Source organism: Macaca nemestrina, chromosome 16 (assembly GCF_043159975.1).
Source record: "Macaca nemestrina isolate mMacNem1 chromosome 16, mMacNem.hap1, whole genome shotgun sequence".
NCBI lineage: Eukaryota > Metazoa > Chordata > Mammalia > Primates > Cercopithecidae > Macaca > Macaca nemestrina.
In genome coordinates this window covers 25,113,927-25,138,671 of record NC_092140.1, presented here as the reverse complement: position 1 = coordinate 25,138,671, position 24,745 = coordinate 25,113,927, and the positions used below count along the sequence as shown (strand labels likewise).

The 24,745-nt window shown below is 36.9% G+C and overlaps 1 long non-coding RNA gene across 3 annotated transcripts in view; it reads right to left on the bottom strand.

Moving 5' to 3' along the window:
- The window catches only part of LOC105477019 (uncharacterized), a 411,286-nt gene that overhangs the window by 1,714 nt on the left and 384,827 nt on the right, over window positions 1-24,745 (bottom strand). For all 3 annotated transcript variants that reach the window (XR_011614691.1, XR_011614693.1, XR_011614692.1), the window contains one exon: window positions 8,111-8,240. This is a non-coding gene — a long non-coding RNA (uncharacterized lncRNA). The remainder of the gene's footprint in view (window positions 1-8,110; window positions 8,241-24,745) is intronic.

The window sequence follows — 24,745 nt, the reverse complement described above, 5'->3', positions numbered from 1 at the left end:
TATATCATTCCTGAGTTCCTATGTGTTTCTTCTATTGACTATTAAAAGAAGAATGTTGAAGTTTCTAAGTGTAATTGTGGATTGGTCTCTTCATTTCTAACAGTGTTTCGCTTCAAGAATCTGCATGCAGTATTATCAGTTGCATAAACATTTAAGATTTGTATGTCTTCTTTGAGAGATAACCATATTTATCATTATTTAACATCCCTTTTATCTCTGATAATATTCTTAGTTATAAATTTCATTTATTTGGATATTAGCATAACTATTCCAGCTTTCTTTTGATATATGATTACATGCTATATTTTCCTCTATCTTTTTAGAGATAGAGCAATTAAACCTAGAGATAAAGCAGTTACACCTTGCATTTTAAAAGTCGTTTTGATCATCTCTAGTTTTGAAAGGGTTGAGTTCCCTTTACCCCTCATGGGACATGCAACACAGGTGTGGCTTGCTTCTTCGGTGACCTGCTGCTCAACCCCCAAAGGGCAGCATCTAAGGGTGAGTGTTCACAATTCCCATAGCCCAAGTAGGCCTGTGTCACAATGTGCTCTTTCAGTTTTGCTGCCTGCAGGCGGCTTGTGTTAATCAGCTCAATTAGACCCCCTGCCTTGTCACAGGGCAATGAGCTTTCTGTATCCCGGGTTCTTGGCCAGTGTACTAGAAAAATCGGGTCACATTTGGGCTTGGAGAATGAATGCAAAATTTTATTGAGTGGTGGAGGTAGCTCTCAGCGACATGGATGGGGAGCCAAAAGGGGGATGGAGTGGGAAGGTGGTTTCCCCCGGTGTCGGGCTGCCCAGTAGTGGACTCTTCTCTGACAGCCACCAGCTGAATTACCCTCAGAGTCCCCCAGGTTCTGCCATTGCTAGTCTGCTAGTGTCTGCTGGTGTGTTCTGGTCCTCTTGACATCCAGCTGCTTGTGTGTGTACTTGCTAAGGTCTCGGGCTTTTATGGGCACAAGATGGGGGAGTGCGACAGGCTAGAGTGGTCTTGGAAAATGCAACATTTGGGCATGAAAACAGGAGTACCTGTTCTCACTTATGTCCGTGGGCACAGGCCTGAGGGTGGAGCCCTTGCCAGAGACCACAGCCGTCCCTGCCCAGCACTTCCCTGTACCCTTCCTGTATCAGTTTTAGATGGTGTGTTGGAATCATTTACTTTTAATGTGATTCACAATATCATTGTTACATCTACCATCTTGTTGGCTGTATTTAATTTTTCCATTTATTCTTTGTTTTTTCTTTTTTCTCTTACCCAGCATTCTTTAATATTCCATTTTGTCTCCTCTATTGACTTAACTTGTAGTTATTTGAGCATTTAGAACATAGTATTTATATAACGAGAGTTTATACTCAACTAATTAACCTATGGCAGTATATTACCAATCCTCCATCTCATCATCTTGATGTTTTTGTAATGACTTTTATTTTTACCTGTCTTGTAAATGGACAATGCGGGCAGTTAAGCAGTTATCTTTTGTATTTAAAAGTAAGAAAATTAATTCACTACCATACATTTATTTCATTTCCAGAGCTCTTCATTTCTTTGTAGATTCAAATATCAATCTGGCATCATATATTTTAAGTGTGAAGAACATTTTCCAAGTTTTTGTTGAGAAAGTCTGTAAGCAGTGAATTCTTAGAGTTTTTGTTTTTCTGAGGATGGCTTTAATGCCCTTTTATTATTAAACGCTATTTTCTTTAGATATAGATTTCTGGGTTGCAAGTATAAATTTCTGGTTAGGAAGACTGAAGTATTTTCTTTCCTCATTTTAAAGGTTCTTTAGTATCATCTAGCTTGCATAATTTCTGATATTGTTTTATTTGCTTCTTTGTAATGTTTCTTTTTCTCTGGCAACCTTTAATATTTTCTCATTGTCCTTAGTCTTTTGGTACTCGATGTTTGTTTGTTTCTGATTAGTGTTCAAGACCTTGTTGGATATGTGCTATATTAACTGTCATTAATTTTGAAAAGTTTTCATGATTATTCAAAAAAAAACTTCCTTCTTCTCCTTCTTGGGTTCCTATCACACCTAAGTTAGAACGTTTGATATTGTTCCACAGCTCTTGAATTTTCTAGTTTTTTTTTTTTCATTCTCTTGTCCCACTTTGTGTTTCAATTTCTGTAATTTTTATTGACTGCTTGTTAAATTCACTGATTCTTTGTTTGGCTCTATTAAATGTCTTGGTTGCTGTGTTTTTATTTTCCCCATTTTTTTATTATTTTACAGAGTCTTTATCCCTCAGCTGAAATCACTCATTTGATCTTACATTTTGTCCATCTTTTAAATTAGAGCCTTTAAGGTATTTATTATAGTGATTTAAAATTATCTCTCAGACAAGTCCAAAACCTGTGTCACATCAGAATCTGGTCCAGATTTCTCTTTGCCTATTCTTAGATTGTTTTTCCTTGTTTTTACATTTACATCATACTTCATTTTCATGGTGACATCATATGTAGGTAAAACATAGTTTGAGCTAAATAATATGTATACTTGGAAATGGGGATACCTTTCCCCTAAGTATTTAATGGGAAAGTCTGCATCAGCATATTTAAGTGTGATACTGATTTTGTAGGGTTATTGCTATGGTTACTATTAGTATACCACATGATTCAAATTTCTGTAGAAATACCTTGTATTTAGAGCAAGTTTGATTTTCCAGAGCAATGCCTCTCCAATGCTGAGTCCCAGGCCTTGCCCCTGTGCTGAGCATCAGAAAGTCTCTTGGCATGCTGTGCTGTCACTTATAAGTTGAATCTGCTTCACTTAATGGTGTACATTCTCTAATTTGTAAAATGAGATGCATTCTCTAACTAGTAGTTAAACCTCAGTATTTGACCTGGAGCAACGTCTCAGGGTCTGGGAGATATAGCCGCCTTTGTCCTGCTGCTTGTCTTCTGACTGTAGCTGTGGGCTCCATGCATCATCCAACTGCTTTTCAAACAATAGCTTTTGGTTTTTTTGCTTTTCAACCCTGATGTATTTGTTTTTCAGCTGCAATGTGATTTCACCACTGCACTAAGGATTGCAGTTCTTGGTTTCCCTTCATTCCCAAAGAGTAAAGATTTTGTTCAGTAGCAAAGAGGGAAACAAGTCCACATGGAATTTCTTGCCCTTTCTGTGCAGCTGCTTTTTCCTACCCTAGGGTTGCACCACATGGTCACTTCCCAGGGCCTCTTCCAATTTTTTCTCTGAGCACTCAGCTGGGTTCGTGGTGGATGTGTGAAAGAGGGTGTAAACTCCATTATCTTCAGCCCCCAGTGGTTTCACTCTGTCCTGCCAGCCCAGATTCAGCTTTCATCAGTCTACATCTATTCTAACTGAACTCTTCTTACCCTTGTATCTACTTTGGATAAATGAATCCTTACAGTTCTTTTTTCACTGCCTCCATACTGTCTCGAGATTTTGTCCAAGTTGGTTGCTCTGTGCTCTGCTCTTTAATAGGTTAAAAACATTGTGAATTTTGTTAGCCCAAATAACTTTACATTTTTTTGCAAGCATTGGAGTAATGTTCTTTCCAGGTCTCTATAATCTGGATTGGAAGCTGGAAGGCTAATAAAAATTTAAAGTCATAAACATCCTCAAATTGACTTCTAGAGTAAAATAAAAGACTGAGTCCATGCTTTCATAATATTCCTTGTTCCCAACCATATTAAGTCAATAGAGGAGCATTTAATGAGCATGATTTCATAATAATTAAAGGAGCATCTCTACGGATGAGAAATTTTAACCAATTTCTAGAATTTGAAAAGTGGATGACAGACTATTTATGGATGGCTTAGAGCAGAGAAAGTCACAGTCTGATGAAGGATGCTGAGAAGAACAAAGAAACTGAAGGAACTCTGGACTTAGAGACAGCAGGTTTATCAGAGGAAAGGAGTGAGAGGTGGAGGCAGAAATCAGAAATCCTAACTGCAAACTTGAATGTCATTTACATAACAGTATATTATGCATTCACACTTCCCACCTCTGTCTTTATTTAGAGATTGCAGGGCAGCCAGGAATTTGCCTACCAAGAGAGAAAAAAAATACTATTCTTTTCTGATGGATTATATAATCCCTCTGGGGAAAGAGTGTACAGTTAATATGGATGTTGCTAATTTAAGAATAGCCTTCCTTATTCTAGCATTTGGATAAACCTGAACATAAGGGTTAGTTCCTCTCATGCTCACTGTAGAGGAAAGCCTCTATATAACTAATTTTTTTATTATTATTACAAGAAAAATTATAATTTGAAATAATAATTTTAAGAATCACTTAACTGCTTACTGTATGCCAATACTTTTCTGAGGTAAGATTTTGTTGAAAGACAAAACATTATCAGATATTTGAAAAAAAGCCAGAAATTGAAGGTAAAAATGTTAATATTAAAAGGGCAGAAAAGTACTTTAAAATTAAAAAAAAAAGATATGTGAGAAATAAGAAGACAAATTTTTTTAGACTAAAACCTCCAAATATTAGAAAAAAATAGAAAACACATGGAGATTTTAGATTCACAGTGTAAAGCATTCTATGAATATAGAAATGGAATACTGTAAGAAGACAAAATATGTAAAGTATGTAGCACAAAGTCTGGCACATATTAAGTGTTTGATAAATATTATGATTGTTATTATTATATTCTAAGCCTTCACGTGCTTGAGTAGAGGTGAGTCCTTTGCCTACAGCTTAAAAAGAAACAATTTGGTAAAATTATTCAAGAAAATCTTGAACTAAACTTGTCTATATGGTCAGACAAATTAAACTTGTCTAACAAGTTCAAATTAAACTTGTTTAATAATATTATTGGTTATACTTGTCTAACAATACTATGATTATTTCAGCCAGTGACCTAAAGAAAGTCTTTAAGCAAATTAAGTTTCAACGGGGAGATGAGCTATGATATCTGTTTTCTTACCTATAAATTATTTTATTGTATTTTAATATTGCTTCTATTTTTTCCTTTAGGGTACAGAATAGCAATAATTTCCTCTCTAAATGAATCAAGTAACAGGAGGATTCCACCAGTGAGCTGCCTAAGCTCCTCATTCTTTGCATCACCTGCCTTCAGTGACAGTTTGTTTCCAAAGAACTGATAGTCGTTTAACCCAGGAAGCTAAGGCCAACGTAAGACACCTAGCAGCTAAAATGGAGTATCACCTTAACTGGCAGTTTCAATAAAAGTATATGCCCTACAGGGAACAGATTAATTTAGCCTAATCTCCCTTCCTTTTTCCAATCTCCAATAATAGTGAATATACCAAGATTGAGAGTGGTGAAATATCTTCTATTCCAAATGATAGATAGAAAACGATGTGTTCAGAAGAAAGGATGATTTTTACTCTATTAGAATAGTGTTAAACCCACTTGACTCTATCACAGTCTAAGTTTTTTTTTTTTTTTTTTTTTTTTTTTTTTTTTTTTTTTAATTTTCCTGGGGAAATTATCTTAGTATAGTATAATATTAAATGTCTGGTGATTCCAGAACTTTATTGGTTTATAAACTTTAGATTAAATATATAAAGTGACTGTCTTCATTCAATCAGCAAGATTTCAGAGTTCAAACAGGAGAGGATGCATTTGACATGCCTTTTGTGGGACCAAGTAGGAATGCTTAGTAAACATTAGGATATAGATGTCTGGAATCCAGAAAACAGGCCTAGGCTGGAGAAGTACAGCTAGTGTTCAGCATATAGGCAGTATGATTAACGTGGGAATCCATGAAGCTAGCTAATGTGAGCATGTGCAGAAAGAGACCTAGTTTGGGTCCTTAAGATAATTTTACTTGAATATTTTTAGTAAATAAGAGATTACAGGAGAATGTAGAATCATAAAAGAGGAGGAAACAGTGTTTGTTATCAAAAACTTGGTTCTCTTCAGTGAGTTTTGACTTTTAGGGAGTCAAGAAAGTTGAGCCTGCAAAACTATTTATTGGAGTTTTCAGTTGGGGATGACACAGCTGCAGTGGTTTTACTTGAATGATGAAATATAAATCTGGTTAGAGTATATTAGTTTATTAATTTGTTAGTTATTTTCCCTGATTTAATTCAAGAGCTCTTGTGGATTAAGTGATCATTTTTTTTTTTTTTTTTTTTTTTTTTTTTTTTTTTTTTTTGAGACGGAGTCTCGCTCTGTCGCCCAGGCTGGGGTGCAGTGGCCAGATCTCAGCTCACTGCAAGCTCCGCCTCCCAGGTTCCCGCCATTCTCCTGCCTCAGCCTCCTGAGTAGCTGGGAATACAGGCGCCCGCCACCTCGCCCGGCTAGTTTTTTGTACTTTTTAGTAGAGACGGGGTTTCACCGTGTTAGCCAGGATGGTCTTGATCTCCTGACCTCGTGATCCGCCCGTCTCGGCCTCCCAAAGTGCTGGGATTACAGGCTTGAGCCACCGCGCCAGGCCGGATTAAGTGATCATTAAGAATTTTGTGGTATAAAGCAATAAGTTCTAGTGTTCAGTAGGACAGTAGGGTGACTGTAGTTAACAACAACATATTGTGTATTTCAAAATTGATACAAGATTTGTAATGTCCTCAAAGCAAATAAATGATAAATGTTTGAAGTGATGAGTATCTTACATAACTTGATGTGATCAACACACATTGTATGCATGCATAAGAATACCACATGTACCCCATAAATACGTATAATCATTATGTGTCAATAAAACATTTAAAAAAGGATTCTGAGGTATAGCAGAACACATTTTTAATTGAAAAAGACAAAAAAAAAAGGAAAAAGAGAGACAATAATTTATGCCTTATTTAACCTATAGTCTAGTGGTAAAAGGCTATCAGCAAGAACTCGAGAGGTCCAGGCTGAAGCGAGCTGTGATCATGCCATTGCACTCCACTGCACGCTGGGCAACAGCGTGTCTCAAAAACAACACAGTCAATAAATGAAATGAATGAATAAAAATGGAGCCAGAGGGCTATGAGTGCTATGAAAAAAAGGCAGAAAAAAATGGAAGATTTGATGGGAAGTTTGCAATTTAAATAGTGTGGCTCTACTGCTTTTCTATTGCTCTCAAAAATTACTAAAATTAGTGGCCTAAACCAAAAATACAATATCTAATATTTCTTCAAGTAATGAGTTTGATACAAGTCTCCCTTGGCTAAAATTAAGGTGTTGCCAGAGCTTTATTCCTTTTTGAGGGCTCTAGGAAAGAATCCATTTTCTTCCCTTTCCCATCTACTGTAGGCCACCCCCATTGCTTGGCACATGACCCCTTCCTCCATCTTCAAAGCCAAAAAAGGTACATGTGGTTCTTCTCACACTGCCATCTCTCTGGTTCTCTCTTTCACTGAATATAAACAGATAAAATTGTCCACTTTTAAAGGCTTATATGATTAAAGTATTGTCCATCTAGATAATACAGGAAAATCTTCCCACCTCAAAGTCAGAAAACTAAATCACATCTGCAAAGTCCCCTTTTCCATTTAAAGTAACATACTTGCAGATTATGGAGGTTAGAATATTCTTTATCCTACTTACTACAATGGTCAAGTAATGTGTCACCAAAAAATGACCTTTAAGTGATAACATAGAGGAGTTGAGGGGAAAACCTTGCCAACGTCTGGGAGAAATATCTCACAGGACAACATTAAAAGGCAAAGACTCTGAAGGAGAAGATATTTGTATATTTGAAGAATAGAGGTGACCAGAACAACTGGAGTGAGTTAAGCTATAGTAGGAGCAGTGGTACAAAAAGCAACAGAGGCTAAAAGGGGAAGAGGCTGATAGAACACTGTAAAAATTTTAGTTTTACTGTCATTAGATGAAGAGCCTTTGAAAGATTTGAGTAGAATGCTTTTATAATGTAACTTTCAAGCTAATAAGAGCACATTGATTACAGTGTTTAGAATAGAATAAAAGAGGACTGGAATGGAAACCTGGAGACCACTCAAAAGGCTATTATGACTTGGGCCAGGATAATAGCATTAGAGATTACAGTGGATGTTCTCATTGCAGATGTGTCTTTTAAAATAGATGCAACATATTGTACTGATAGGTAGGAGGTGGGGTGAGAACAATAGAGTTAGAGATGACTCCAAGTTTTTGACTTAGGTCACTATAAGGCCACTTATGGAAATGGGGAAACCTTGCCTCCAATTTTCTATTTCTTGAACTTACCTTAATGTCTCAACATTTTAAATGCAGTGTACCACCAGGTCATTCTTGAAATGTTTTCTAGGTTTCTGTGATACCTTCCTCTTGTAGTGGTGAATACGGAAAGTTTCCCCCTTTATCCTCTGAAGTTTCACTGAAAATGAATTTACAATAGTTACATTCGTAGGAGAAAAAGTCACACGTTTATTAATGTGCATATGAACATGAAAATCCCTCAAATATGAGACTCAAAGGACTTGATAATTGAGGCTTAAATATTCTCTTATTAGGGGAGAGGAAACTGAGAGGGCTATAGGAAATTTTAGGTGGATAATAATAAATACTTTTTAGGGAAAATGAATGAACCTAGGCAGCAGACATTATCTTGTAAATGATTCTTTTGAGAAAACACAATGGGTCCGACATGTTAGGTGAGGGCCTAAACCGCACTGTGAATAAAGGTTGTCTTTTTATGTAGGTAAAATCTCCTAGGTAATCTCTCTCAAAACTTCCTTCAGAAGAATAGGTATGAAATCTATCTGGGCACTGTGATTTTTAGTCTCTTTTTTTCTAGGCTGATCTTTACTGGTTATTTGATGAGATTCCTAGGGAGGGGACCTTAAGACAATTGCATTTCTCTTGGAAAGAAGTCTCCTTAGTCAGATAAGAAAATTCCAAAGATAGTCCTTCCTTTCACGTGGGGGTGGGGTGTGTGGGAAGAAACAAGAGAAGATTAGGAAGTCCTTGGTTCTGAGGCAGCTTCTAAGACCTTCCAATTTCTTCTAACTCAAATTACTCAGCATGCCAAAGAACCAAACTTGGGAGTATTGTATCTGCACCCCAAAACTCTTGTGGTATACTTTCTTTGTCTTTCTAAAGTCCTGGCACCTTGTTTGTTCAGTTATAAATATTTGATTACCCAGGCTATGTCACTGGGTTCCAGTCTGTTTTACTAATCCCCAAGCACCAGGTGATTTTTGAAATTGACTTTGCAAAAATTATGACAGTGAGAGAAGTCTAGAATGCCTGACTAAATTTGGTTCTATTCTCTCAGGCTGGCTGACCTTGCACATTCCTGGGTGTAGAGCAAGCTAATCATGGGAAGAACTTAGTTTGTACTTTAACTTACCAGCAAAGATGATAATAGTCCCTCCCTAAAACTGATCCCCTCCTTGTATGGAAATAGAAATGACCTTTATAAGATGAATAAAAGATCACAAAATTAGGGTTATAGGAGTGACCTGAGTACTGCTCAGAAGTAGGCATAGTTAAACAATAACCAGCCATTGTTTCTTAGTTTGCTTTTCTATAATCCCCTGCTGCTTGGGAGTCATAGAGCCAGAGGCCACAAGATTTCTGACTTCCTTAATTGTGTCTGTAGATAAGATCACTATTGCAGAACCTAAGATTGGTCTTTTGAGATGTTTTTCAGACTTTTGCATTCTGGTACCCACTGATTCCACCCAGACTCATGACTCATGACTCCGTCAGTCCTGTGGCACCTGCCCAGATATCAATTAAGCACACGAGAACCATTTTCCACACCTGAATGTCATTCTCAACCAATTATCAACACCTATTCCTTAGCTCCCTGCCCACCAAATTATTCATAAAAACCCTAGACTCTGAGTTCTTAAGTAAGCTGATTTGAGTAATAAACTCCCTTTCTCCTTCTTGGCTAGCTGTACATTGTTAAACTCTTTTTCTACTGCAATGCTGCTGTCTCAGTGAATTGGTTTTGTCTGTGCAGTGGGCAAGGAAGGGATTACAATTTAATCTACATAGTAAATATTCCAGAATGTATCATATTATCTGAATTTTTAACCTTACTTACATTAGCACACATGTTGTGAAACTGGCCCAATTATCCCAAAGAACTGATGTTTATAACTTTTTAAAATAAACATAGAAATGGACTCTCCTGGTCTTAAAGCATGAAACTTACATTTGTCTTATCTGAGTCCTTCCTTAGAAAACCAACCCTCAGGCCTGTTGGATAGTATCAAAGAAGTTAAAAACCCCAGATCACCACATTCAGATAATGAAAAGTCAGACCTCTCATCCTTTATGATTTTCTTACTATTTCCTAATTCCTGTTTACCTACAAGTAACTATATTCACTCCCTGCTATATAAACTCCCAATTTTAGTTGGTCAGGTAGATGGATTTGAGATTGATCTGCTGTCCTCCTCAGCTGCAGTACCTGAATAAAGCCTTCTGCTCTGATAATACTCATTGCCTCAGTGATTGGCTTTCTGTGTTGTGAACAGCAGGACCAAATTCCTCCCATTTTGGAAAGAGACTTTGGTTCCCTAACTAGGAATATGTTGCTTGTGGCATGGCTGCCACAGACTTGAAGTTTCAGCAGCCTTCCTAAGCAGTTGCCAGGACCTTTTATTGGCTGAAGTTGGGTTGTTGTTTCTCTCTGATCGCTCCACTTCCAGCCCCAACTGTGTTCCTGATTGCCTAGGAAGAACATCCCTTGAAATTTGTCATCTGTGTCTGGACAAGTGAGTATCTTAACTTGGTACCAGCCAGTGGAATCTGCACCTCTCAATTTGGGAAATTTCAAAAAAATTTCTCTTCACAGGTTGAACAAGCCCAGCCGACTGGGAGAGGATAAATCACCCTGACTGTTTCAGTTTGGACATTCTTAGGGCTTGTTAGTTACTGCAGCAGTTGTATTGTGTTTTGATGACTGTGTATCAATATAGTCAAGGAAATCAGAATTAATGAACTGATTATCTTTTGTAATACTGTTTGGCCCCATACTCTTTGGGATCCAGGGAAGTTTTGCCTCTTTCTGGATCCATTTTGTGACTGAAAGGGAAAATTAGATGGAGTTCTGTGTATCTAAGCTTTTATCATTCAGTTTTAAACAGGGTTGGGGTTGGTTAGTATGTGATGTTCTTCTGTGGTGCTGTTTGGCCCCAGTGATCTCTGGAGTCTGGGGAGGTTTTAGCCTTTAAAAATTATACTGCCATGAAAACTACTTTACCTGAAATTTTGGTTCACAGCCTTCAGTAGATTACCTATTGTAGGAAACAACATTTAGCCATTTGAACATGTTTGTAGACTGGCGAGTTTGTATTGCTGTCTCATGACTACAGTTCCAAGGGAAAAGCTGTCAAATCTTTGTGTATATACATGTTTAGATGAGTTTATATGTATGTACATTTATTACATCATATGTTATGTCTACCAAACTGACTTATAAATGAAAGAGCACTCATATATTAAATATATCCAAGCATTTTTTTAAGCTCATGTGACTTAAGTAAATCATTAATAAACAAACTATCTTTAAAATTATTGGTAAGATATAAATACAATGTCTTTGAAGTTGTCAGCACGTATTTCTGTCTGAATTTTATGTATGCCTCTGCTAGATATTTTGAGGTGTCGGAGTTTGGCACAGAAGGTGATTAAATTATAAACTCAGACAAAACAAAATGATCTTTGTTTGTGTGACCCTTTTAACTAATTAAGACTAATTTAATATTGTTGGTTTAATGAAAATAACTGAATTGTCTGAATTCTTAGTGAAAATACCCATGAGTAACTTTAAGGTCCTTACTTAGGTGAACACCTAGTATTCACGTGTTATAAAATGTTTAACAAGGAAATGATGATGAGCTGTTTCTAACATCTCAGTTCTCAAAAGTAATCTAGATAAAACTGTTAAAACTGAGAAAAGTGAATGCAATGCAAATTGGTACAATATCATTTAAAATCTTACAATTATTTTTGATGCTTCTTAATTGTCTGAGTCATTTCCAAGTGAGAAAAGGTTATAATATGGGAAAACATATTTTTGAAAATTATGGAATCTTCTTATCTATACAATGCTAATATCTGATAGTTCAGCATTTCTTGCTTCCTAGATTTTCAATAAAATTAAGAATTTAGTGACGAAGCTGCTAAGAATAAGAATTCGAGTTAATGTATAATTCAGTATATAAAAGACACCAAAGCCCATGTGTTTTTATTGACAAAAAGAATCATTTTGTGTAGTTCAAAAGTTATCCAAAGATTAACTCAGATTATGGACTTGGAAAGGTTATTTAGGAAGTAAAGTAGAAAGCAACCAGTAAGTAGGGGAGAGAGATATAAAGAAAGTTATGAATATGAAGATATGTATTTTTGGTAAAAGATGGAAGTAAAAAATGGGTTTGGTTTTCTGTTTATTTGGTTTGGCTTCTAATTTTCATTAATCTCCTATTTGGTCTCCTTTGGGTTTTACTTATATATACATATATAAAACTAATGATGCTGGCAGTTTCTAATGAAAACCTTCTAGATATATATTTTGCTAAAATAAGTTTATAAAGAAAAAGAATAATGTTGTATGAAAAATGATCTTGTATGATAAATTTAAAATAATTATTTAAAACAAAAAGGAAATTTAGGACAAAACAAAGTTTAAGCATGTTATAGATGGTATGTGTAAGTCATATGCAGTATTTTGTTTGTTTGTTTCTCTGTATCCTCATCCACATACAGAGAAAACAGGAAGCTGCAAAAGCTTGTATAGTAAAATATTCTGTGACACCTGATAGGAAATTCAAGAAATTTGGCCAGTTGACATTGTTCACAGTTAAAGCTCTTAATCTTGATAAAGGTAAAATAAGAAATATTGTAAGGAAATATATTGGCAGTTTGACAATTCTTTTTTAATATAATTAAGCATGAAGCCAGATTTAGCATGAAGCCAAATTTCACAAAAATGCCTGCATTGCTTTGTTTCATATTATATTTGCTATTCTGCAAAGGTGGTACTAGCATTACAGTACTTACTGGTCATGTGCCTGAAGTGAATTTGTTAGCTGTACACATGTATAATGGTTTTAGTAGACCTAAAGGCATTAATTTGTATACCAGAAGCAAACTATCTATCACATGTTCTTTTCAAGGCTCTGGTTAACACTGTAGTATCCAATCAGAACTAATACCTGATAGTTCAGGATTTCTTGCTTCCTAGATTTTCACTAAAATTAAGAATTCAATGAAGTTGCTAAGAATAAAAATTCTAGTTAATGTATAATTCTGTATGTAAAACATACCAAAAAATGTGTTTTTATTGAGAAAAAGAATCATTTTGTCTAGTTCAAAAGCTATCCAAAGATTAGCTCAGATTATGGGGCTTGGAAAGGTTATTTAGGAAGTAAGGTAGAGAGGAACCAATAAGCAGGGGAGAGAGATGTAAAGAAAGTTATGGATATGAAGCTATATATTTTTGGTAAAAAATGAGGGTAAAAAATGGGATTGGTTTCCTACTTATGTGGTTTGGCTTCTAATTTTCATTCATTTGCTATTTAGTCTCCTTTGGATAACACTTATATATACATATGTAAAGCTATTGATGCTGGCAGTTTCTAATGAAAAACTTCTGCTTTTTCAGGGAATGTCATTTTGTTTCTTACGCATTTCCAATAATTCATCATTTGTTCTACTAATATAAAGTTTCAGAGCCACATTTGTCAAGCCTCCAAAAATTGCTACAGGACATCAGCCATTCAATATTCAATTGGTTTTGCTTACTTCTGATGATCTAGAGAGCTATCAGAGTTTTAAATCTCCTGGAGGGAAAAAAAATACTAATTTTTATAAGTTCTCAACAGAACTAATCAATTCTTTGCTTTGTTATTTGGAAAAATAGGTGAGAGTAGAAATCTTTAAATGGTGTTTTTTGCCAATGTAATTCAATTCAATCAATAATTTGATTTGGTTTCAGATCTTTTCCTTTAATTAATGAGGAAAAACTGTGATGTGAGTAGGAAGTTTTAATGTGTGGAAAAGATAGACTTTCTAAGAAAATTAGATTAGGATTTCTCTCAAACTACTTTCCTTCTGTATACCAATATTAAAATTAAGGGACATTCACTTGGATAAAGAAGCTGGGTCATGTATAAAACAACTAGGAGATATATTAACCAGTCTCTCTGAGTTTGCTTCCAACAGGCCTCAGTTCCCTATAGACATGCCTCGTCACTCTTTGAAACTAAGGGACCAGGTCTTTCTGAAGATCTGGAAATTCGAACAAGTTGAAAACCAGCTGCAACCACAATGGGTCAGGCCTTTTGAAGCACTATAAACACCCATTAATCTGTCAAATTAGCTGATGGTAAGCCATGGATTCACCAAACTTAGATAAAACCAGTCCCTGTGGGATTGGTTTTATGAACCGTTGGATAACTTTATGTTAATATTCAAAGCCCACCCAAATACCCTATGGAACATGTGGTTTTCAGGATAATTCTCTTGGATTCTCTAGGATATTCATTCCATATCCTTTGATATTTTTAAATTATGATTATCTATGTTATTAATCATCCTAGTCAACATGGGTTAAAATGCTGTTCTAAAGCCATTAATAAAAGTACTTAGGCTGTGAGGCTCCAACAAGCCAGATGCTGACCAGGTACTCATGGTACTTCCAATTACAGAGGTAATATTTTCATTCCTTGTGATTATCTCACAATGCCACTCCTCAGAATGAAGCAATCAAAGAGATCTTTAACCTAATTCCCCAGGACTGAGGAACTGATACATAGAAAGAGGGGACTTAAAACAGGCCCAATTGTCCCACAGAACTGATGTTTAGAGTGTTTTAAAATAAACATAGAAATTGACCCTCCTGGTCCTAAAGCTTAAAACTTACATTTGTCTTACCTGAGTTTCTTCCTCAGAAAACCAACCCTCAGGACTTCCAGATAGTATCAGTGAGCTGAAACTCCCCAGATCACTATATTCAGACAGTGAAAAACAGGGCCCCGTATCTGTCATGATTTTCTTACCCCTCTCTAATTCCTGTTTACCTGCATGTAGCTACATTCTTTCCCTTCTTCATAAACTCACTATTAGCGTTGGTCAGGGAGACTGATTTAAGACTGATCTTTCATCTCTTTTGCTGCAGCACCCAAATAAAGCTTTCTTCTCTGGAAATACTCATTGTTTCAATGATTGGCTTTTTGTGAGGTAAGCAGCGGGACCTAGACAGAGCCCCTTGCATTTTTGTTAACAATTGCTTGATATTTCTACTTTGATACGTAAGCAACACCTCAAAATTCCTGTGTCCTAAGGAAAATCTGCTAAACTGCAACATCTTTGAATCCTTCAGCCTTCTCCATTCAATTAATGCTTTCACCAGTCATTCGGGGTTGAAAACTGTGAGTTAACTTCCTAACAAGTCTCACTCCTTCTCAACTCCCCTACAATTTCCTCTTCTCATTTTATGTAGAGTAATAACTTTATAGCACAAATCAGCACATGTTACATGCTTAAAATGAATCAAGAAATTTTGACTGCAACTGAAATATGAGTCCTTTTCTATGACATGTATGACCCTGTATCACCTGGACCTTACCTCTTTATCTACTGTTTTATAGTAATACTGTTACCTAATTCCCAACCCACTCAGAGTGACTTTAAAAAATGGCCCTCAAAGATGCCAAAGCTATCTCTACTTTACTTTTGAGTCATTGCACTGGCAATTAATTCTGCTCAGAATGATTTTCTGTTGAGATTCCTATTGCTAGGCCTTTTCAAATGAGCTAAACTGGCTTCCAACCAACCTCTCTAGATAAAGCACACTTCTTCCCCATTACTCAATGTTCATCTCATTGACTTTTTAATTTTTTTCCACAGAAGTGATCATTCTCTGAAGTCATTTATTTATGGTATATTTGACACCATATAAGATTTAATACCCAAAATGCAGATTTTGTTGCATAGCTCTAGGGTAAGATATTTCCAAGTTGTTTACATGTGATTTGTATGTCATGGCAGTGTGGACTGTGGGTTTCTTCCTTAATTGGAGTGTCTGTCTTGTTCTCCATTCTAATACTAAGCCCTTGGGCTGTGCTGGCACATGGTAGATCAGATGTTCATTAATAGAAATGAATGAATAAGAGGGTTTCTAAAGATATGTTGATCTTGTTACTTAGGTACAGTGTAGTATAATGAGAGTGTTATATTCTCTAGGTTGAAAGTCAGCTTGTAAAATTCTAATTCAACCTAAATGTTCATTGATTTATAACATTCATCTAAAGACTCAAAAGATGTACTTGTTGTGTCTTACCTGTTATCAGTAATATCTCTATTGTAAAATAATTGTGACTAATAGGCTTCCTTAAATAATTATTGAGGAAAAAGAAAGGATTGGCTACACATGTCTTTTAATAAACTGAATAGTTATGAAAGACAATAAAATCATGCTTAATTCAATCAACAGGAAACAATAAGTCACATGTATACTATGTCTTATTTTTCATTCCCTAGAAAACAAACATTACAATGATTGGCTTTGATATAGAACCCTGGGAGCCTTCACCTTCTGCTGGGCCTTCCAAAGACATTATTTAGCATTCCCATCCTCCATGGATAATTAGAGGACCATCAAATACTCTGTGTTACATGATGCAGTTGTAAGGCAACTTGTACAGCAACTTGAGCCTCAACTCTTTTATATTCCACCCCATTCCTTCAGGTGAAATGTTCCACACCCCCATGGTGTGTAGGCTGTTGGGTTGGTTGGTTTGTTTTGTCTTTTTTTTTTTTTTTTTTTCCTGACCAGGGTTTGTGCTTCCGCACTCTATGCTGAGAACTGATTCTTTTAAATCTGGAGGCTAACATACAGAGTCAGCAGATATTGAAAAGAAAATCATCATCTTTTAAGACACATGCTATAGAATAGGTCATTTCACGAGGCCTGCTGACCAGCAGAGTTCAGGAAAATTTAGGTTTTCAATATTTTCAATCCCTTTATCTCAAATATTGCCCTTTTTTTGTCACAGTCCCATTCTTTCCTTTTAAAGGTCAAGACATACCAAGACTGAGTGTTGAGTCTTCACTGCAGGGTTTCCAAACTTGCAACCATATCTTCAGCCTGATTTTCAGCCTAATCTTTCTAGTGACTACAGTAGTTTAGAATTGCTTTTAATACTACCAAGGAATTCTTGAGATATTTATAGCATGCTTAAGGTCGAAGAAAAATCTGTCCTGAGTGTGCTCTCTCTCTCTCTCTGTCTCTCTCTGTCTCTCTCTGTCTCCCTCTCTCTGTGTGTGTCTGTGTGTGTGTGTGTGCGTGTTTGTTCAAGGTCTCCAAATTTGTCAAAACAGACACCCCATATGACATTTCTTAAATTATCATTCCTCTATACAAAACAAGTTTAGTCACCTTCTAACTTCTTACATTGCATCTGAACTTCTTCCTGATTAATCACTGCTGAAAGCCTTAGTAAATATGATACCTGCGAATTCCAGGGATTATCACTCACCCTAATTACCCACAGAAATATCTCTCTATTGACTTCAGATCAATGATAAGCACAAGGCTAAAACCTCATTCTGGGGATTTATTTGTAGGACCACTGGATGTAACCTATTATCTTATCACAGATTCTTTTGAAAATCTATGCAGAAGTATAGCATATGTATACATATGATATATATATAGCATATATATATATGCTAAATGCATATATATAGATTTAGGGGTGAGAGGTGGTAGAAGGATTGCTGCATTACCAGGACAACAAGACTGAGGGAACAAATATGAGGAATGTGGGAAGGAAGGAGAGGAAGAAATATATGTTAGTGAATAACCATCCATCAATTCACAAGGAATACAGGGCTTGCTGAGTTGCAAAGGCATCTCTTAACAGGATGTTTGGAGTTACTCCGTCTGGAATTGTCCATTTAAGTATTAGAGAAAGTGAATCAAGCTGTTTATCTGGCTACTCCTTTATGTCACCTGTATTTTATTGTTACAATTTGCCTCATGGGGTTGAACACCCCCACATTTTTGACCTGTATTAATTTGCCCTGTCTGGCATTCACTGGAAAAGTCAGGGTCTGCATGGTTCCAACTGAGCTGGACCTGGATGCTGAAGTTGATGAGCTGCCAATACAACAGATACAATGGTGACCATGATATAAGTCAGCCCTCGTTCTTAAGAGAGATTGAAACAACCATTTGGGGACTAGGGAGGTAGTAAGGTTGGTAAGGGAAGAAGTATATCCTGGATATTCATTCCATTAATATTATATTACAACTTTATTTTTTAAATGTATATTTATTTTTAAATTTTAATCTATTATTTATATTATACAAATACATAATCTGTGTTTGTAGAAGTATACCAATGACATACACGATATTCCAATTACACAATATTTATTTTTCCTTTTCCTCTGAACCATCATTAATATCACTTTTTTCCAAAAAAAGCATGGGCTGGTTGTGGTGGCTCATGCCTGTAATCCCAGCACTTTGAGGGGCCAAATTGGGTCTAAGTCTTGACCTCAGGAGTTCAAAGCCAGCCTGGGCAACTTGGCAAAACCCTGTCTCTACAAAAAAATATGAAAGATTAGCCAGGTGTGTTGGCACGTACCTGCAGTTCCGGCTACTGGGCAGGCTGAGGTGGGAGAATCCCTTGAGCCTGGGAGACAGAGGTTGCGGTGAGTTAAGATCACATCACTGCACTCTAGTCTTAGTGACAGAGCCAGAGCCAGAGCCAGACCCTGTCCAAAAACAAAAACAAAACAAAACAAAATGATGTTTTGTGTAGATTTGACCTGCATTAGCATAGTGGACTTGAGATGTTTTTGTACTTTATGGAGTGCATTTAATAGAATTCTCCAATATCAGATGATTGTTCTAATATGGTCACATTTATAGGAGTAGATGACATTTCTTGAACCATGCTTCCAACTTCATAATTCAGAGGTTATTGTAGCCCTGTTCAAAAGTTTCATTCAGCTGTTGGGTTTTTCCATCAAATATGACCTCACATATAGTCTTCATTCACCCTCATTGATATCTAGTGCACAGATTTCCAGTTCACAGTGCTTATTTCCCTTGAAGTTAAGTGCACCCTGACTCTGAACTTGGAGCTGTCAGTGAAAAAGCTACATCTCTGCTAAGGGGGCACGCTGCAGATGGCCTAGTTGTCCAAATTGCAATGGAGCCCTCAGTTAGCCAAACCATACTGAGTTTCAACCAGAAGTGGTTAACATGTTTCACCGTAAGTCTAAATTTTGCCATTTAAGAGTATTTTTTTTCCTTATCTCATATATTACATTGCAAAAGAATCCCTAAAACTTAGGTCAACAAACTTTGGGCTCTGATCTAAGTCAAGAAACCGGTCCTGAAAATACTCCCAAGATGAGTATCATATTACTTGCTCCCCTGAAGATATTTTCAAACTCTTCCTTTAAAACAAAAACAAAAACAAACAAACAAAAAAAACCATTTAAAAAACATTTGAAAATTTACTACTTATGGGATGAATCTGCATTACATCATTTATGCCCAGATATGCTTGATTCACGTTTAGGTACAAGTGTATGTCCCTGCTGCCTACAATTCCTCAAACATGTTTATAGAATAATTTTTGCATTCTACTTCTCCTGGCAGAGCTGTGTGTTCCAGTTGTATCACAACAGATTGACAACAACTTTAAGGGAAGATGAATTCTGTTAGACAGGTATAGAGGCAAGCAATTGGTAACACACATCCCTAAAGTAAAAATGTCAGGATTACAGTGCTTTCTTATATAAGCATTGTAATATATTATATAATATTATATTTTCTTATATAAAATTATTTAAGATAGCTTTGATTTAAAATATAAGCAATTTACTCTGCTTCGATTTTTTTTGTCTTTAAGATATTTTATTAAGAAAAACATTTTAAATGTATGTAACAGTAGGTAGAAAAATTAAAAAAACAAAAAACAAAAAAGGCAGGCATAAATCACTTGACTCAAAAAGCTCTCAAGTTATGGCCTATCTTGTTTTACATAAATACTCAATCACTTCTTCTCCAGCCCCATTACATCCTAAAAATTTAGTAAGCACCACTAAAAGATGCAGTTTGATTTAAAAAACACAAACACAATATCATTAGCACACTTTAAAAAATTAAAATGTCTTATCAAACATCAATTTAACGTTCAAATGTGTAAGTGTAAATTTTGATCAAGTGAATATACAATGATTTGTAACTCGTATTTGTAATTTATAAAAAAAATTTGTTTGCTTTACTGTATTTTAGTAGTCATTATTTTTAACTTAAATCCAAATGACATAGCTCCACTGCACACTAAAATGTTCCATAATATATTTACTTACACCTAAATACGTTTGAATGTCGGAAATTTACATTGTTACATTATTCTTTCACATGTCGATTGAAGAGTGATATATTATTAAATTACAACTTTTATTTATATGAAATGCTAAGAATATGGGATATTGATTATTTGGATAATTTTATTTGCATAAAATCATATGCAAATTCTAATGTTACATGTTGGAAATTGAACTTCATGTAATCTGTAGTAAAATTTAGAGAGATAAATATATGTTGCATAAGCATGTTTGATTAAAATTTTTAATATCATATTCTATAATGTTCATAGATAATATGCACTAATAGCCAGATGTCAATTCTAATAGTTCATTCTTGAATAGACAGTAATAGTACCATTCATAAGTGAAAATTAGTTAAGAAAAGCACTTTGTGTATGTGTATCACACATGCACACAATTTATTTAATTTTTCTGAGGATCTTGTCAGGCTTTTTTAAAAAATGGAGTTTGTATTTTACAGCTGCTTTTGCATGACTGTCAGAACTGTCATCCAAAGTAAGTAGAGAAAATAAAGAAACATGAAGAATGACCATGTGGTGCTTAATCGCTAGCCAGGTCTATATTAAAATTGACAATACGACACTATCAAATTAAAATTCACTATTTTGTTATAATTTCTGTTCTTGTACATTTGCTGAGGAGTGCTTTATTTCCAATTACGTGGTCAATTTTGAAGTAAGTGCGATGTGGTGCTGAGAAGAATGTATATTCTGTTGATTTGGGCTGGAGAGTTCTATAGATGTCTATTAGGTCTGCTTGCAGAGATGAGTTCAATTCCTGGATATTCTTGTTAACTTTCTGTCTCGTTGATCTGTCTAATGTTGATAGTGGAGTGTTGAAGTCTCCCATTATTATTGTATGGGAGTCTAAGTCTCTTTGTAAGTCTCTAAGGACTTGCTTTATGAATCTGGGTGCTCCTGTATTGGGTGCATATATATTTAGGATAGTTAGCTCTTCCTGTTGAATTGATCCCTTTACCATTATGTAATGGCCTTCTTTGTCTCTTTTGATCTTTGATGGTTTAAAGTCTGTTTTATCAGAGACTAGTATTGCAACCCCTGCTTTTTTTTGTTCTCCATTTGCTTGGTAAATCTTCCTCCATCCCTTTATTTTGAGCCTATGTATGTCTCTGCATGTGAGATGGGTCTCCTGAATACAGCAGACTGATGGGTCTTGACTCTTTATCCAGTTTGCCAGTCTGTGTCTTTTAATTGGAGCATTTAGTCCATTTACATTTAAGGTTAAGATTGTTATGTGTGAACTTGATCCTGCCATTATGATATTAACTGGTTATTTTGCTCATTAGTTGATGCAGTTTCTTCCTAGCCTTGATGGTCTTTACATTTTGGCATGTTTTTGCAATGGCTGGTACCGGTTGTTCCTTTCCATGTTTAGTGCTTCCTTCAGGGTCTCTTGTAAGGCAGGCCTAGTGGTGACAAAATCTCTAAGCATTTGCTTATTTGTAAAGGATTGTATTTCTCCTTCACTTATGAAACTTAGTTTGGCTGGATATGAAATTCTGGGTTGAAAATTCTTTTCTTTAAGAATGTTGAATATTGGCCCCCACTCTCTTCTGGCTTGGAGAGTTTCTGCTGAGAGATCTGCTGTTAGTCTGATGGGCTTCCCTTTGTGGGTAACCCGACCTTTCTCTCTGGCTGCCCTTAAGATTTTTTCCTTCATTTCAACTTTGGTGAATCTGGCAATTATGTGTCTTGGAGTTGCTCTTCTCGAGGAGTATCTTTGTGGCGTTCTCTGTATTTCCTGGATTTGAATGTTGGCCTGCCCTACTAGGTTGGGGAAGTTCTCCTGGATGATATCCTGAAGAGTGTTTTCCAACTTGGTTCCATTTTCCCCCTCACTTTCAGGCACCCCAATCAGATGTAGATTTGGTCTTTTTACATAATCCCACACTTCTTGCAGGCTTTGTTCATTTCTTTTTCTTCTTTTTTCTTTTGGTTTCTCTTCTCGCTTCATTTCATTCATTTGATCCTCAATCGCTGATACTCTTTCTTCCAGTTGATCGAGTCGGTTACTGAAGCTTGTGCATTTGTCACGTATTTCTCGTGTCATGGTTTTCATCTCTTTCATTTCGTTTAGGACCTTCTCTGCATTAATTACTCTAGCCATCAATTCTTCCACTTTTTTTTTAAGATTTTTAGTTTCTTTGCACTGGGTACGTAATTCCTCCTTTAGCTCTGAGAAGTTTGATGGACTGAAGCCTTCTTCTCTCATCTCGTCAAAGTCATTCTCCGTCCAGCTTTGGTCCGTTGCTGGCGATGAGCTGCGCTCCTTTGCCGGGGGAGATGTGCTCTTATTTTTTGAATTTCCAGCTTTTCTGCCCTGCTTTTTCCCCATCTTTGTGGTTTTATCTGCCTCTGGTCTTTGATGATGGTGACATACTGATGGGGTTTTGGTGTAGGTGTCCTTCCTGTTTGATAGTTTTCCTTCTAACAGTCAGGACCCTCAGCTGTAGGTCTGTTGGAGATTGCTTGAGGTCCACTCCAGACCCTGTTTGCCTGGGTATCAGCAGCAGAGGCTGCAGAAGATAGAATATTGCTGAACACTGAGTGTACCTGTCTGATTCTTGCTTTGGAAGCTTCCTCTCAGGGGTGTACTCCACCCTGTGAGGTGTGGGGTGTCAGACTGCCCCTAGTGGGGGATGTCTCCCAGTTAGGCTACTCAGGGGTCAGGGACCCACTTGAGCAGGCAGTCTGTCCCTTCTCAGATCTCAACCTCCGTGTTGGGAGATCCACTGCTCTCTTCAAAGCTGTCAGACAGAGTCGTTTGCGTCTGCAGGGGTTTCTGCTGCGTTTGTTATTGTTTACTGTGCCCTGTCCCCAGAGGTGGAGTCTACAGAGACAGGCAGGTTTCCTTGAGCTGCTCTGAGCTCCACCCAGTTCGAGCTTCCCAGCGGCTTTGTTTACCTACTTAAGCCTCAGCAATGGCGGGCGCCCCTCCCCCAGCCTCGCTGCTGCCTTGCCGATAGATCACAGACTGCTGTGCTAGCAATGAGGGAGGCTCCGTGGGCGTGGGACCCTCCCGGCCAGCTGTGGGATATAATCTCCTGGTGTGCCCGTTTCCTTAAAGCACAGTATTGGGGTGGGAGTTACCCGATTTTCCAGGTGTTGTGTGTCTCAGTTCCCCTGGCTAGGAAAAGGGATTCCCTTCCCCCTTGTGCTTCCCAGGTGAGGCGATGCCTTGCCCTGCTTCAGCTCTTGCTGGTCGGGCTGCAGCAGCCCACCAGCACCGATTGTCCGGCACTCCCTAGTGAGATGAACCCAGTACCTCAGTTGAAAATGCAGAAATCACCAGTCTTCTGTGTCGCTCGCGCTGGGAGTTGGAGACTGGAGCTGTTCCTATTCAGCCATCTTCAAAATTCACTATTTTGTAAAGTGGTCCCTTTTTTATCTTGATATCTTCCAATAAAGTACTTTTTGTGTTACTGAGAAATATTTTAAGTCAATCAACAAGTATTTTTCATCTGTCTAATCTATGACTGGCGCTAAGTTATACGTATTGGATAGCTGGGCATGGCGGTTCATGCCTGTAATTCCAGCTACTATTCCAGAGGCCAAGGCATAAAAATCGCTTGAACCTGGGAGGCAGAGTTTGCAGTGAGCCAAGATCGCGTCATGGCACTCCAGCCAGGGCGAAGGAGCCAGACTCTCTCTCAAGAAAAAGAAAAAAAAAAAAAAAAATGGCGGGGCCAGGAGTGGTGGCTCATGCTTGTAATCCCAACACTTTGGGAGGCCAAGGCGGGTGGATCACAAGGTCAGGAGATCGAGACCATCCTAGCTAACACGGTGAAAACCTGTCTCTACTAAAAATACAAAAAATTAGCCGGGCGAGGTGGTGGGCGTTTGTAGCCCCAGCTACTCTGCAGGCTGAGGCAGGAGAATGGCGTGAGTCCGGGAGACGGAGCTTGCAGTGAGCCAAGATCACGCCACTACACTCCAGTCTGGGCAACAGAGCGAGACTCCATTCCAAAAAAAAAAAAAAAAAGTGGGGGGAATCCTTGGTGATTGTGGTTTTTGCCATTGCTTTTAATGGAAAACTGCAATAACTTTTGCAACAAACTAATATATATTATTAAATTCAGTTGTGGGAATACAAACCTTGTATTTGATGAAATCGAAGGGGTAAGCCAACTCTCACACACACACACACACACACACACACAGAGAGAGAGAGAGAGAAAGAAAGAGAGAGAGAGAAAGAGAGAGAGTGAACGCTGGTTTCTCAGTCTCTGAATCATGGTACAGCATTGAAAAGAGGTAACTTCTGTGTAGCACCTCTTCATCACCATTTTTTAATGGATAGATATTTTACATGCACAGGCATACACAATATAGAAACTATGTATTTGTGGATCAGTATTTTATAAATAACTTGTAATAAATATGAGTGTGATTTGTAGTAACTCATGATAAATTTATTTTTGACTAGTTTTAAATATATCACAGTTAAGTACATGTTTATACTACCCATATTTATAAACTGTGT